General features: G+C 40.6%; 11 non-coding genes and 2 pseudogenes across 11 annotated transcripts; all 13 read left to right on the top strand.

The window, feature by feature from the left end:
- Positions 1-933: 933 nt before the first annotated feature.
- Positions 934-1,051, top strand: LOC113758853. The gene has a single exon (XR_003466873.1). It is a non-coding gene; the product is annotated as a 5S ribosomal RNA (ribosomal RNA).
- A 412-nt stretch (positions 1,052-1,463) lies between these two features.
- On the top strand, positions 1,464-1,582 carry LOC113758843. The gene has a single exon (XR_003466865.1). It is a non-coding gene; the product is annotated as a 5S ribosomal RNA (ribosomal RNA).
- A 414-nt stretch (positions 1,583-1,996) lies between these two features.
- On the top strand, positions 1,997-2,114 carry LOC113758846. The gene has a single exon (XR_003466868.1). It is a non-coding gene; the product is annotated as a 5S ribosomal RNA (ribosomal RNA).
- Positions 2,115-2,529: 415 nt separating this feature from the next.
- Positions 2,530-2,648, top strand: LOC113758842. Its single transcript, XR_003466864.1, has one exon. It is a non-coding gene; the product is annotated as a 5S ribosomal RNA (ribosomal RNA).
- A 413-nt stretch (positions 2,649-3,061) lies between these two features.
- On the top strand, positions 3,062-3,179 carry LOC113758849 (annotated as a pseudogene).
- A 409-nt stretch (positions 3,180-3,588) lies between these two features.
- Positions 3,589-3,707, top strand: LOC113758844. Its single transcript, XR_003466866.1, has one exon. It is a non-coding gene; the product is annotated as a 5S ribosomal RNA (ribosomal RNA).
- Positions 3,708-4,120: 413 nt separating this feature from the next.
- LOC113758847 lies at positions 4,121-4,239 on the top strand. The gene has a single exon (XR_003466869.1). It is a non-coding gene; the product is annotated as a 5S ribosomal RNA (ribosomal RNA).
- Positions 4,240-4,653: 414 nt separating this feature from the next.
- On the top strand, positions 4,654-4,772 carry LOC113758852. The gene has a single exon (XR_003466872.1). It is a non-coding gene; the product is annotated as a 5S ribosomal RNA (ribosomal RNA).
- Positions 4,773-5,187: 415 nt separating this feature from the next.
- On the top strand, positions 5,188-5,306 carry LOC113758850. The gene has a single exon (XR_003466870.1). It is a non-coding gene; the product is annotated as a 5S ribosomal RNA (ribosomal RNA).
- A 1,124-nt stretch (positions 5,307-6,430) lies between these two features.
- Positions 6,431-6,549, top strand: LOC113758851. The gene has a single exon (XR_003466871.1). It is a non-coding gene; the product is annotated as a 5S ribosomal RNA (ribosomal RNA).
- Positions 6,550-7,685: 1,136 nt separating this feature from the next.
- Positions 7,686-7,803, top strand: LOC113758845. The gene has a single exon (XR_003466867.1). It is a non-coding gene; the product is annotated as a 5S ribosomal RNA (ribosomal RNA).
- A 1,134-nt stretch (positions 7,804-8,937) lies between these two features.
- Positions 8,938-9,056, top strand: LOC113758841. The gene has a single exon (XR_003466863.1). It is a non-coding gene; the product is annotated as a 5S ribosomal RNA (ribosomal RNA).
- A 1,139-nt stretch (positions 9,057-10,195) lies between these two features.
- Positions 10,196-10,320, top strand: LOC113758848 (annotated as a pseudogene).
- The last annotated feature ends 681 nt before the right edge of the window (positions 10,321-11,001 follow it).

Below are 11,001 nucleotides of genomic sequence, written 5' to 3'. Positions count from 1 at the left end.
TCACCGCAACTAGGGTTGGCAATTTTCGACACGACCTGAGAACACGACACGAACCTAACACGAAATTAATGGGTTTGGGTTGAGGTTTCGGGAATTCGGGTCAGAATCGGGTTGGACCCGATGAACCCGAAAAGAAAACCGGTCGATTTCGGGTCAACCCGTGGTGACCTGATATGACCCGATATGACCCGTTTACGAATTAAAAATAATTTAATAAATATAAAAATAATTTTATCTAACTAAACTACGTTATTCTGTTTTTCAAAGGCATTAATTACTTAAACCTAAACGAATTTATTTAATTTGTGTGAAGTTGAAATTATTATACTTGGACAAATAATATATTATATTATTTTTCACTTTTATATTGTTTTAATTTATTTTATATTTTGCTTGGGATAAAACACTTTTACGGTGTTTAATTTATTTTAGATTTGATTTGAAAGCATTTATTTAAATTTTTATTACTTGAATGTAATTTAGTCTTTGTGAGAAATTGATTTTATTAGAAATTACAGTGATAAATAAATAATTAAAATTAAGTTTCGGTCATTCGGTCGACCCGCCGCCCCGTAAACCTGAAATCTTCGTTCGGCGTCAGCCATACCTGACCCAGTTCACGGATGGCGGGTCGGGGTTCGGGCAACAGATTTTCTGGCGGGTCTGTTGACCCGAACCCGAACCCGCCACCTTATTTGACCCGAATTGCCACCCTAACTGCAAGCGTGAAGGATTGATTTCATGTAATTTAGAGTCGGGATGAGGGAAAAAAACAGGGTGCAAATCAATAAACAAAAAAAATATAAAGTAAATAAATAAAACGATAAAGAGGAAAATGCTTGAATTGACGCTTAAAATTAATTCGCGTATTAGAAAGCCACACTGCTTCGCAGGACGGGGTATTTTAAAAGAATAAAGCGAAAGGAACATGGCGGGTGCGATCATACCAGCACTAATGCACGGATCCCATCAGAACTCCGAAGTTAAGCGTGCTTGGGCGAGAGTAGTACTAGGATGGGTGACCCCCTGGGAAGTCCTCGTGTTGCACCCCTATTTTTTTTGTTTCGAAATCCAAATTTCCTATTCGTTCTTTATCCTGTAGTAATTTAGCTCCGTCGGAACGATTGCTTTATATTTTGCTTCTTGTCGAAACATGAAGGCGGGTCTGAAGGCGCGAGACAAATCAGGAACGGTATTGCTCGATCAATGCCCGGATCGTCGCTCAAATTTGTCGGCGCAAATATTTCACCGCAAGCGTGAAGGATTGATTTCATGATAATTTAGAGTTGCGGGATGAGGGAAAAAACAGGGTGCAAATCAATAACAAAAAAAAATATAAAGTAAATAAATAAAAGGATAAGAGAAATGCTTGAATCGAGCTTTAAAATGAAATTCGTTCTCGAAAAGCCACACTGCTTCGCAGGACTGGGTAGTTGAAAGGAATAAAGCGAAAGGAAAATGGCGGGTGCGATCATACCAGCATTAATGCACCGGATCCCATCAGAACTCCGAAGTTAAGCGTGCTTAGGCGAGAGTAGTACTAGAATGGGTGACCCCCTGGGAAGTCCTCGTGTTGCACCCCTCTTTTTTTTGTTTCGAAATCGAAATTTCCTATTCGTTCTTTATCCTGTAGTAATTTAGCTCCGTCGGAACGATTGCTTTATATTTTGCTCCTTGTCGAAGCATGAAGGCGGGTCTGAAGGCGCGAGACAAATCAGGAACGGTATTGCTCGATCAAAGCCCGGATCGTCGCTCAAATTTGTCGGCGCAAATGTATCACCGCAAGCGTGAATGATTGATTTCATGATAATTTAGAGTTGCGGGATGAGGGAAAAAAATAAGGTGCAAATCAATAACAAAAAAAATATAAAGTAAATAAATAAAAGGATAAGAGGAAAATACTTGTATTGACGCTTAAAATGAATTTCGGTCTAGAAAAGCCACACTGCTTTTCAGGACTGGGTTGTTTAAAGGAATAAAGCGAAAGGAAAATGGCGGGTGTGATCATACCAGCATTAATGCACCGGATCCCATCAGAACTCCGAAGTTAAGCGTGCTTAGGCGAGAGTAGTACTAGGATGGGTGACCCCTGGGAAGTCCTCGTGTTGCACCCCTCTTTTTTTTGTTTCGAAATCCAAATTTCCTATTCGTTCTTTGTCCTGTAGTAATTTAGCTCCGTCGGAACGATTGCTTTATATTTTGCTCCTTGTCGAAGCATGAAGGCGGGTCTGAAGGCGCGAGACAAATCAGGAACGGTATTGCTCGATCAAAGCCCGGATCGTCGCTCAAATTTGTGGGCGCAAATGTATCACCGCAAGCGTGAAGGATTGATTTCATGATAATTTAGAGTTGCGGGATGAGGGAAAAAAACAGGGTGCAAATCAAGAACAAAAAAAAACATAAAGTAAATAAATAAAAGGATAAGAGAAAAATGCTTGAATTGACGTTTAAAATGAATTTCGGTCTAGAAAAGCCACACTGCTTCGCAGGACTGGGTAGTTGAAAGGAATAAAGCGAAAGGAAAATGGCGGGTGCGATCATACCAGCATTAATGCACCGGATCCCATCAGAACTCCGAAGTTAAGCGTGCTTAGGCGAGAGTAGTACTAGAATGGGTGACCCCCTGGGAAGTCCTCGTGTTGCACCCCTCTTTTTTTTGTTTCGAAATCGAAATTTCCTATTCGTTCTTTATCCTGTAGTAATTTAGCTCCGTCGGAACGATTGCTTTATATTTTGCTCCTTGTCGAAGCATGAAGGCGGGTCTGAAGGCGCGAGACAAATCAGGAACGGTATTGCTCGATCAAAGCCCGGATCGTCGCTCAAATTTGTCGGCGCAAATGTATCACCGCCAAGCGGAAGGGATTGAATTTCATGATAATTTAGGAGTTGCGGATGAGGGAAAAAATAAGGTGCATCATAACAAAAAAAAATGTAAATAAATAAATAAAAAGGTAAGAGGAAAAATGCTTGAATCGGAAGCCTTAAAATGAATTTCGGTCTAGAAAAGCCACACTGATTTCGCAGCACGGGGTGGTTTAAAAGATAAAGCGAAGGAACATGGCGGTGCGATCATACCAGCACTAATGCACCGCGATCCCATCAGAACTCCGAAGTTAAGCGTGTTTGGGCGAGTATATACTAGGATGGGGACCCCCTGGGAAGTCCTCGTGTTGCCCCCTCTCTTTTTGTTTCGAAATCCAAATTTCCTATTCGTTCTTTATCCTGATAATTTTAGCTTCGCGGAACGATTGCTTTATTTTGCTTCTTGTCGAAGCATGAAGGCGCGTCTGAAGGCGCGAGACAAATCAATAACGGTACGGCTCGATCAAAGCCCGGATCGTCGCTCAAATTTGTGGGCGCAAATGTATCACCGCAAGCGTGAAGGATTGATTTCATGATAATTTAGAGTTGCGGGATGAGGGAAAAAAACAGGGTGCAAATCAAGAACAAAAAAAAACATAAAGTAAATAAATAAAAGGATAAGAGAAAAATGCTTGAATTGACGTTTAAAATGAATTTCGGTCTAGAAAAGCCACACTGCTTCGCAGGACTGGGTAGTTGAAAGGAATAAAGCGAAAGGAAAATGGCGGGTGCGATCATACCAGCATTAATGCACCGGATCCCATCAGAACTCCGAAGTTAAGCGTGCTTAGGCGAGAGTAGTACTAGAATGGGTGACCCCCTGGGAAGTCCTCGTGTTGCACCCTCTTTTTTTTGTTTCGAAATCCAAATTTCCTATTCGTTCTTTATCCTGTAGTAATTTAGCTCCGTCGGAACGATTGCTTTATATTTTGCTCCTTGTCGAAGCATGAAGGCGGGTCTGAAGGCGCGAGACAAATCAGGAACGGTATTGCTCGATCAAAACCCGGATCGTCGCTCAAATTTGTCGGCGCAAATGTATCACCGCAAGCGTGAAGGATTCATTTCATGATAATTTAGAGTTGCGGGATGAGGGAAAAAAATAGGGTGCAAATCAATAACAAAAAAAATATAAAGTAAATAAATAAAAGGATAAGAGGAAAATGCTTGAATCGAAGCTTAAAATGAATTTCGGTCTAGAAAAGCCACACTGCTTTTCAGGACTGGGTAGTTTAAAGGAATAAAGCGAAAGGAAAATGGCGGGGGCGATCATACCAGCACTAATGCACCGGATCCCATCAGAACTCCGAAGTTAAGCGTGCTTGGGCGAGAGTAGTACTAGGATGCGTGACCCCCTGGGAAGTCCTCGAGTTGCACCCCTCTCTTTTTTGTTTCGAAATCGAAATTTCCTAATCGTTCTATATCCTGTAGTAATTTAGCTCCGTCGGAACGATTGCTTTATATTTTGTTTCTTGTCGAAGCATGAAGGCGGGTCTGATGGCGCGAGACAAATCAGGAACGGTACGGTTCGATCAATGCCCGGATCGTCGCTCAAATTTGTGGGCGCAAATGTATCACCGCAAGCGTGAAGGATTGATTTCATGATAATTTAGAGTTGCGGGATGAGGGAAAAAAATAAGGTGCATATCAATAACAAAAAAAATGTAAAGTAAATAAATAAAAAGATAAGAGGAAAATGCTTGAATCGAAGCTTAAAATGAATTTCGGTCTCGAAAAGCCACACTGTTTCGCAGCACGGGGTGGTTTAAAAGAATAAAGCGAAAGGAAAATGGCGGGGGCGATCATACCAGCACTAGTGCACCGGATCCCATCAGAACTCCGAAGTTAAGCGTGCTTGGGCGAGAGTAGTACTAGGATGGGTGACCCCCTGGGAAGTACTCGTGTTGCACCCCTCTCTTTTTTGTTTCGAAATCCAAATTTCCTATTCGTTCTTTATCCTGTAGTAATTTAGCTCCGTCGGAACGATTGCTTTATATTTTGCTTCTTGTCGAAGCATGAAGGCGGGTCTGAAGGCGCGAGACAAATCAGGAACGGTACGGCTCGATCAATGCCCGGATCGTCGCTCAAATTTGTCGGCGCAAATGAATCACCGCAAGCGTGAAGGATTGATTTCATGATAATTTAGAGTTGCGGGATGAGGGAAAAAAACAGGGTGCAAATCAATAACAAAAAAAAATATAAAGTAAATAAATAAAAGGATAAGAGGAAAATGCTTGAATTGACGCTTAAAATGAATTTCGGTCTAGAAAAGCCACACTACTTCGCAGGACGGGGAAGTTTAAAAGAATAAAGCGAAAGGAACATGGCGGGTGCGATCATACCAGCACTAATGCACCGGATCCCATCAGAACTCCGAAGTTAAGCGTGCTTGGGCGAGAGTGGTACTAGGATGGGTGACCCCCTGGGAAGTCCTCGTGTTGCACCCCTCTCTTTTTTGTTTCGAAATCCAAATTTCCTATTCGTGCTTTATCCTGTAGTAATTTAGCCCCGTCGGAACGATTGCTTTATATTTTGCTTCTTGTCGAAGCGTGAAGGCGGGTCTGAAGGCGCGAGACAAATCAGGAACGGTACGGCTCGATCAAAGCCCGGATCGTCGCTCAAATTTGTCGGCGCAAATGTATCACCGCAACTAGGGGTGGCAATTTACGACACGACCTGAAAACACGACACGAACCTAACACGAAATTAATGGGTTTGGGTTGAGGTTTCGGGAATTCGGGTCAGAATCGGGTTGGACCCGATGAACCCGAAAAGAAAACCGGTCGATTTCGGGTCAACCCGTGGTGACCTGATATGACCCGATATGACCCGTTTACGAATTAAAAATAATTTAATAAACATAAAAATAATTTTATCTAACTAAACTAAGTTATTCTTTTTTTCAAAGGCATTAATTACTTAATCCTAAACGAATTTATTTAATTTGTGTGAAGTTGAAATTATTATACTTGGACAAATAATATATTATATTATTTTTCACTTTTATATTGTTTTATATTTTGCTTGGGATAAAACACTTTTACGGTGTTTAATTTATTTTAGATTTGATTTGGAATCATTTATTTAAATTTTATTACTTGATTATGTAATTAGTTTCGTGAGAAATTGATTTTATTAGAAATTACAGTGACAAATTAATAAATGAAAATTAAGTTTCGGGTCATTTCGGGTCGAACCCGCCGCCCCGTAAACCTGAAATTTTCGGGTTCGGGTCAGCATACCTGAACCCGTCACGGGTTGGCGGGTCGGGGTTCGGGTCAACAGATTTTCTGGCGGGTCTGTTGACCCGAACCCGACCCGCCAACCTGATTTGGACCCGAATTGCCACCCCTAACTGCAAGCGTGAAGGATTGATTTCATGATAATTTAGAGTTGTGGGATGAGGGAAAAAAACAGGGTGCAAATCAATAACAAAAAAAAAAAAAGTAAATAAATAAAAGGATAAGAGGAAAATGCTTGAATTGACGCTTAAAATGAATTTCGGTCTAGAAAAGCCACACTGCTTCCCAGGACGGGGAAGTTTAAAAGAATAAAGCGAAAGGAAAATGGCGGGTGCGATCATACCAGCACTAATGCACCGGATCCCATCAGAACTCCGAAGTTAAGCGTGCTTGGGCGAGAGTGGTACTATGATGGGTGACCCCCTGGGAAGTCCTCGTGTTGCACCCCTCTCTTTTTTGTTTCGAAATCCAAATTTCCTATTCGTGCTTTATCCTGTAGTAATTTAGCCCCGTCGGAACGATTGCTTTATATTTTGCTTCTTGTCGAAGCGTGAAGGCGGGTCTGAAGGCGCGAGACAAATTAGGAACGGTACGGCTCGATCAAAGCCCGGATCGTGGCTGAAATTTGTCGGCGCAAATGTATCACCGCAACTAGGGGTGGCAATTTTCGACACGACCTGAAAACACGACACGAACCTAACACGAAATTAATGGGTTTGGGTTGAGGTTTCGGGAATTCGGGTCAGAATCGGGTTGGACCCGATGAACCCGAAAAGAAAACCGGTCGATTTCGGGTCAACCCGTGGTGACCTGATATGACCCGATATGACCCGTTTACGAATTAAAAATAATTTAAAAAACATAAAAATAATTTTATCTAACTAAACTAAGTTATTCTCTTTTTCAAAGGCATTAATTACTTAATCCTAAACGAATTTATTTAATTTGTGTGAAGTTGAAATTATTATACTTGGACAAATAATATATTATATTATTTTTCACTTTTATATTGTTTTAATTTATTTTATATTTTGCATGGGATAAAACACTTTTACGGTGTTTAATTTATTTTAGATTTGATTTGGAATCATTTATTTAAATTTTTATTACTTGATTATGTAATTAGTTTTGTGAGAAATTGATTTTATTAGAAATTACAGTGATAAATTAATAAATTAAAATTAAGTTTCGGGTCATTTCGGGTCGACCCGCCGCCCCGTAAACCTGAAATCTTCGGGTTCGGGTCAGCATACCTGACCCGTCACGGGTTGGCGGGTCGGGGTTCGGGTCAACAGATTTTCTGGCGGGTCTGTTGACCCGAACCCGACCCGCCAACCTAATTTGGACCCGAATTGCCACCCCTGACTGCAAGCGTGAAGGATTGATTTCATGATAATTTAGAGTTGCGGGATGAGGGAAAAAAATAGGGTGCAAATCAATAACAAAAAAAAAATATAAAGTAAATAAATAAAAGGATAAGAGGAAAATGCTTGAATTGACGCTTAAAATGAATTTCGGTCTAGAAAAGCCACACTGCTTCGCAGGACGGGGTAGTTTAAAAGAATAAAGCGAAAGGAACATGGCGGGTGCGATCATACAGCACTAATGCACCGGATCCCATCAGAACTCCGAAGTTAAGCGTGCTTGGGCGAGAGTAGTACTAGGATGGGTGACCCCCTGGGAAGTCCTCGTGTTGCACCCCTCTCTTTTTTGTTTCGAAATCCAAATTTCCTATTCGTTCTTTATCCTGTAGTAATTTAGCTCCGTCGGAACGATTGCTTAATATTTTGCTTCTTGTCGAAGCGTGAAGGCGGGTCTGAAGGCGCGAGACAAATCAGGAACGGTACGGCTCGATCAAAGCCCGGATCGTCGCTCAAATTTGTCGGCGCAAATGTATCACCGCAACTAGGGGTGGCAATTTTCGACACGACCTGAAAACACGACACGAACCTAACACGAAATTAATGGGTTTGGGTTGAGGTTTCGGGAATTCGGGTCAGAATCGGGTTGGACCCGATGAACCCGAAAAGAAAACCGGTCGATTTCGGGTCAACCCGTGGTGACCTGATATGACCCGATATGACCCGTTTACGAATTAAAAATAATTTAATAAACATAAAAATAATTTTATCTAACTAAACTAAGTTATTCTTTTTTCAAAGGCATTAATTACTTAATCCTAAACGAATTTATTTAATTTGTGTGAAGTTGAAATTATTATACTTGGACAAATAATATATTATATTATTTTTCACTTTTATATTGTTTTAATTTATTTTATATTTTGCTTGGGATAAAACACTTTTACGGTGTTTAATTTATTTTAGATTTGATTTGGAATCATTTATTTAAATTTTTATTACTTGATTATGTAATTAGTTTCGTGAGAAATTGATTTTATTAGAAATTACAGTGACAAATTAATAAATGAAAATTAAGTTTCGGGTCATTTCGGGTCGACCCGCCGCCCCGTAAACCTGAAATTTTCGGGTTCGGGTCAGCATACCTGACCCGTCACGGGTTGGCGGGTCGGGGTTCGGGTCAACAGATTTTCTGGCGGGTCTGTTGACCCGAACCCGACCCGCCAACCTGATTTGGACCCGAATTGCCACCCCTAACTGCAAGCGTGAAGGATTGATTTCATGATAATTTAGAGTTGCGGGATGAGGGAAAAAAACAGGGTGCAAATCAATAACAAAAAAAAATATAAAGTAAATAAATAAAAGGATAAGAGGAAAATGCTTGAATTGACGCTTAAAATGAATTTCGGTCTAGAAAAGCCACACTGCTTCGCAGGACGGGGTAGTTTAAAAGAATAAAGCGAAAGGAACATGGCGGGTGCGATCATACCAGCACTAATGCACCGGATCCCATCAGAACTCCGAAGTTAAGCGTGCTTGGGCGAGAGTGGTACTAGGATGGGTGACCCCCTGGGAAGTCCTCGTGTTGCACCCCTTCTCTTTTTTGTTTCGAAATCCAAATTTCCTATTCGTGCTTTATCCTGTAGTAATTTAGCCCCGTCGGAACGATTGCTTTATATTTTGCTTCTTGTCGAAGCGTGAAGGCGGGTCTGAAGGCGCGAGACAAATCAGGAACGGTACGGCTCGATCAAAGCCCGGATCGTCGCTCAAATTTGTCGGCGCAAATGTATCACCGCAACTAGGGGTGGCAATTTTCGACACGACCTGAAAACACGACACGAACCTAACACGAAATTAATGGGTTTGGGTTGAGGTTTCGGGAATTCGGGTCAGAATCGGGTTTGGACCGATGAACCCGAAAAGAAAACCGGTCGATTTCGGGTCAACCCGTGGTGACCTGATATGACCGATACGACCCGTTTACGAATTAAAAATAATTTAATAAACATAAAAATAATTTTATCTAACTAAACTAAGTTATTCTTTTTTTCAAAGGCATTAATTACTTAATCCTAAACGAATTTATTTAATTTGTGTGAAGTTGAAATTATTATACTTGGACAAATAATATATTATATTATTTTTCACTTTTATATTGTTTTATATTTTGCTTGGGATAAAACACTTTTACGGTGTTTAATTTATTTTAGATTTGAATTGGAATCATTTATTTAATTTTTATTACTTGATTATGCTAATTAGTTTTGTTGAGGAAATTTGATTTTATTAAAATCTACAGTTGATAAATTAATAAATTTAAAAATTAAGTTTCGGGTCATTTCGGGTCGACCCGCCGCCCCGATAAACCTGAAATCTTCGGCGTTTCGGCGTCAGCATACCTGACCCGTCACGCGTGTTGCCGGGTCGGTTCGGGTCAACAGATTTTCTGGCGGGTCTGTTGACCCGAACCCCCGACCCGCCAAACCTGATTTGACCCGAATTGCCACCCCTAACTGCGAGCGTGAAGATTGATTTCATATAATTAGAGTTGCGGGATGAGGGGAAAAAAACAGGGTTGCAAATCAATAACAAAAAAAAATTATAAAGTAATAAATAAAAGCGATAAGAGGAAATGCTTTGAAATTGACGCCTTAATGATTTCGGTCTAGAAAAGCCCACTGCTTCGCAGGCACGGAGGTATAGTTTAAAATAATAAGCGTAAGGAACATGGCTGGGTGCGATCATACCAGCACTAAAAGTGCCACCGGATCCCATCAGAACTCCGAAGTTAAGCGGTGCTGGGCGAGAGTAGTACTAGGATGGGTGACCCCTGGGAAGTTCCTCGGGTGTTGCACCCCTCTCTTTTTTGCTTCGAAATCCAAATTTCCTATTCGTTCTTTTATCCTGTAGTAATTAGCTCCGTCGAACCGATTGCTTTATATTTTGCTTCTGTCGAAGCGTTGGATGGCGGGTTCTGAAGGCGCGAGACAAATCTAGGGAACGGTACGTGCTGATCAAAGCCCGGATCGTCTGCTCAAATTTTGGTCGGCGCAAATGTTATCACCGCCAAACTAGGGGTGGAAATTTTCGACACGACCTTGAAAACACGGACACACGAACGTAACACGAAATTTAATGGGTTTGGGTTGAGGTTTCCGGGAAATTCGGGTCAGAATCGGGTTGTGACCCGATGAACCGAAAGAAAACCGGTCGATTTCGGGTCAACCCGTGGACCTGGATATGACCCGATATATTGACCCGTTTACGAATTAAAAATAATTTAATAAACATAAAAATAATTTTATCTAACTAAACTAAGTTATTCTTTTTTTCAAAGGCATTAATTACTTAATCCTAAACGAATTTATTTATTTTGTGTGAAGTTGAAATTATTATACTTGGACAAATAATATATTATATTATTTTTCACTTTTATATTGTTTTATATTTTGCTTGGGATAAAACACTTTTACGGTGTTTAATTTATTTTAGATTTGATTTGGAATCATTTATTTAAATTTTTATTACTTGATTATTTA

Source organism: Coffea eugenioides, unplaced genomic scaffold, assembly GCF_003713205.1.
Source record: "Coffea eugenioides isolate CCC68of unplaced genomic scaffold, Ceug_1.0 ScVebR1_765;HRSCAF=1497, whole genome shotgun sequence".
NCBI lineage: Eukaryota > Viridiplantae > Streptophyta > Magnoliopsida > Gentianales > Rubiaceae > Coffea > Coffea eugenioides.
This window is presented reverse-complemented; position numbering and strand designations above follow the sequence as displayed.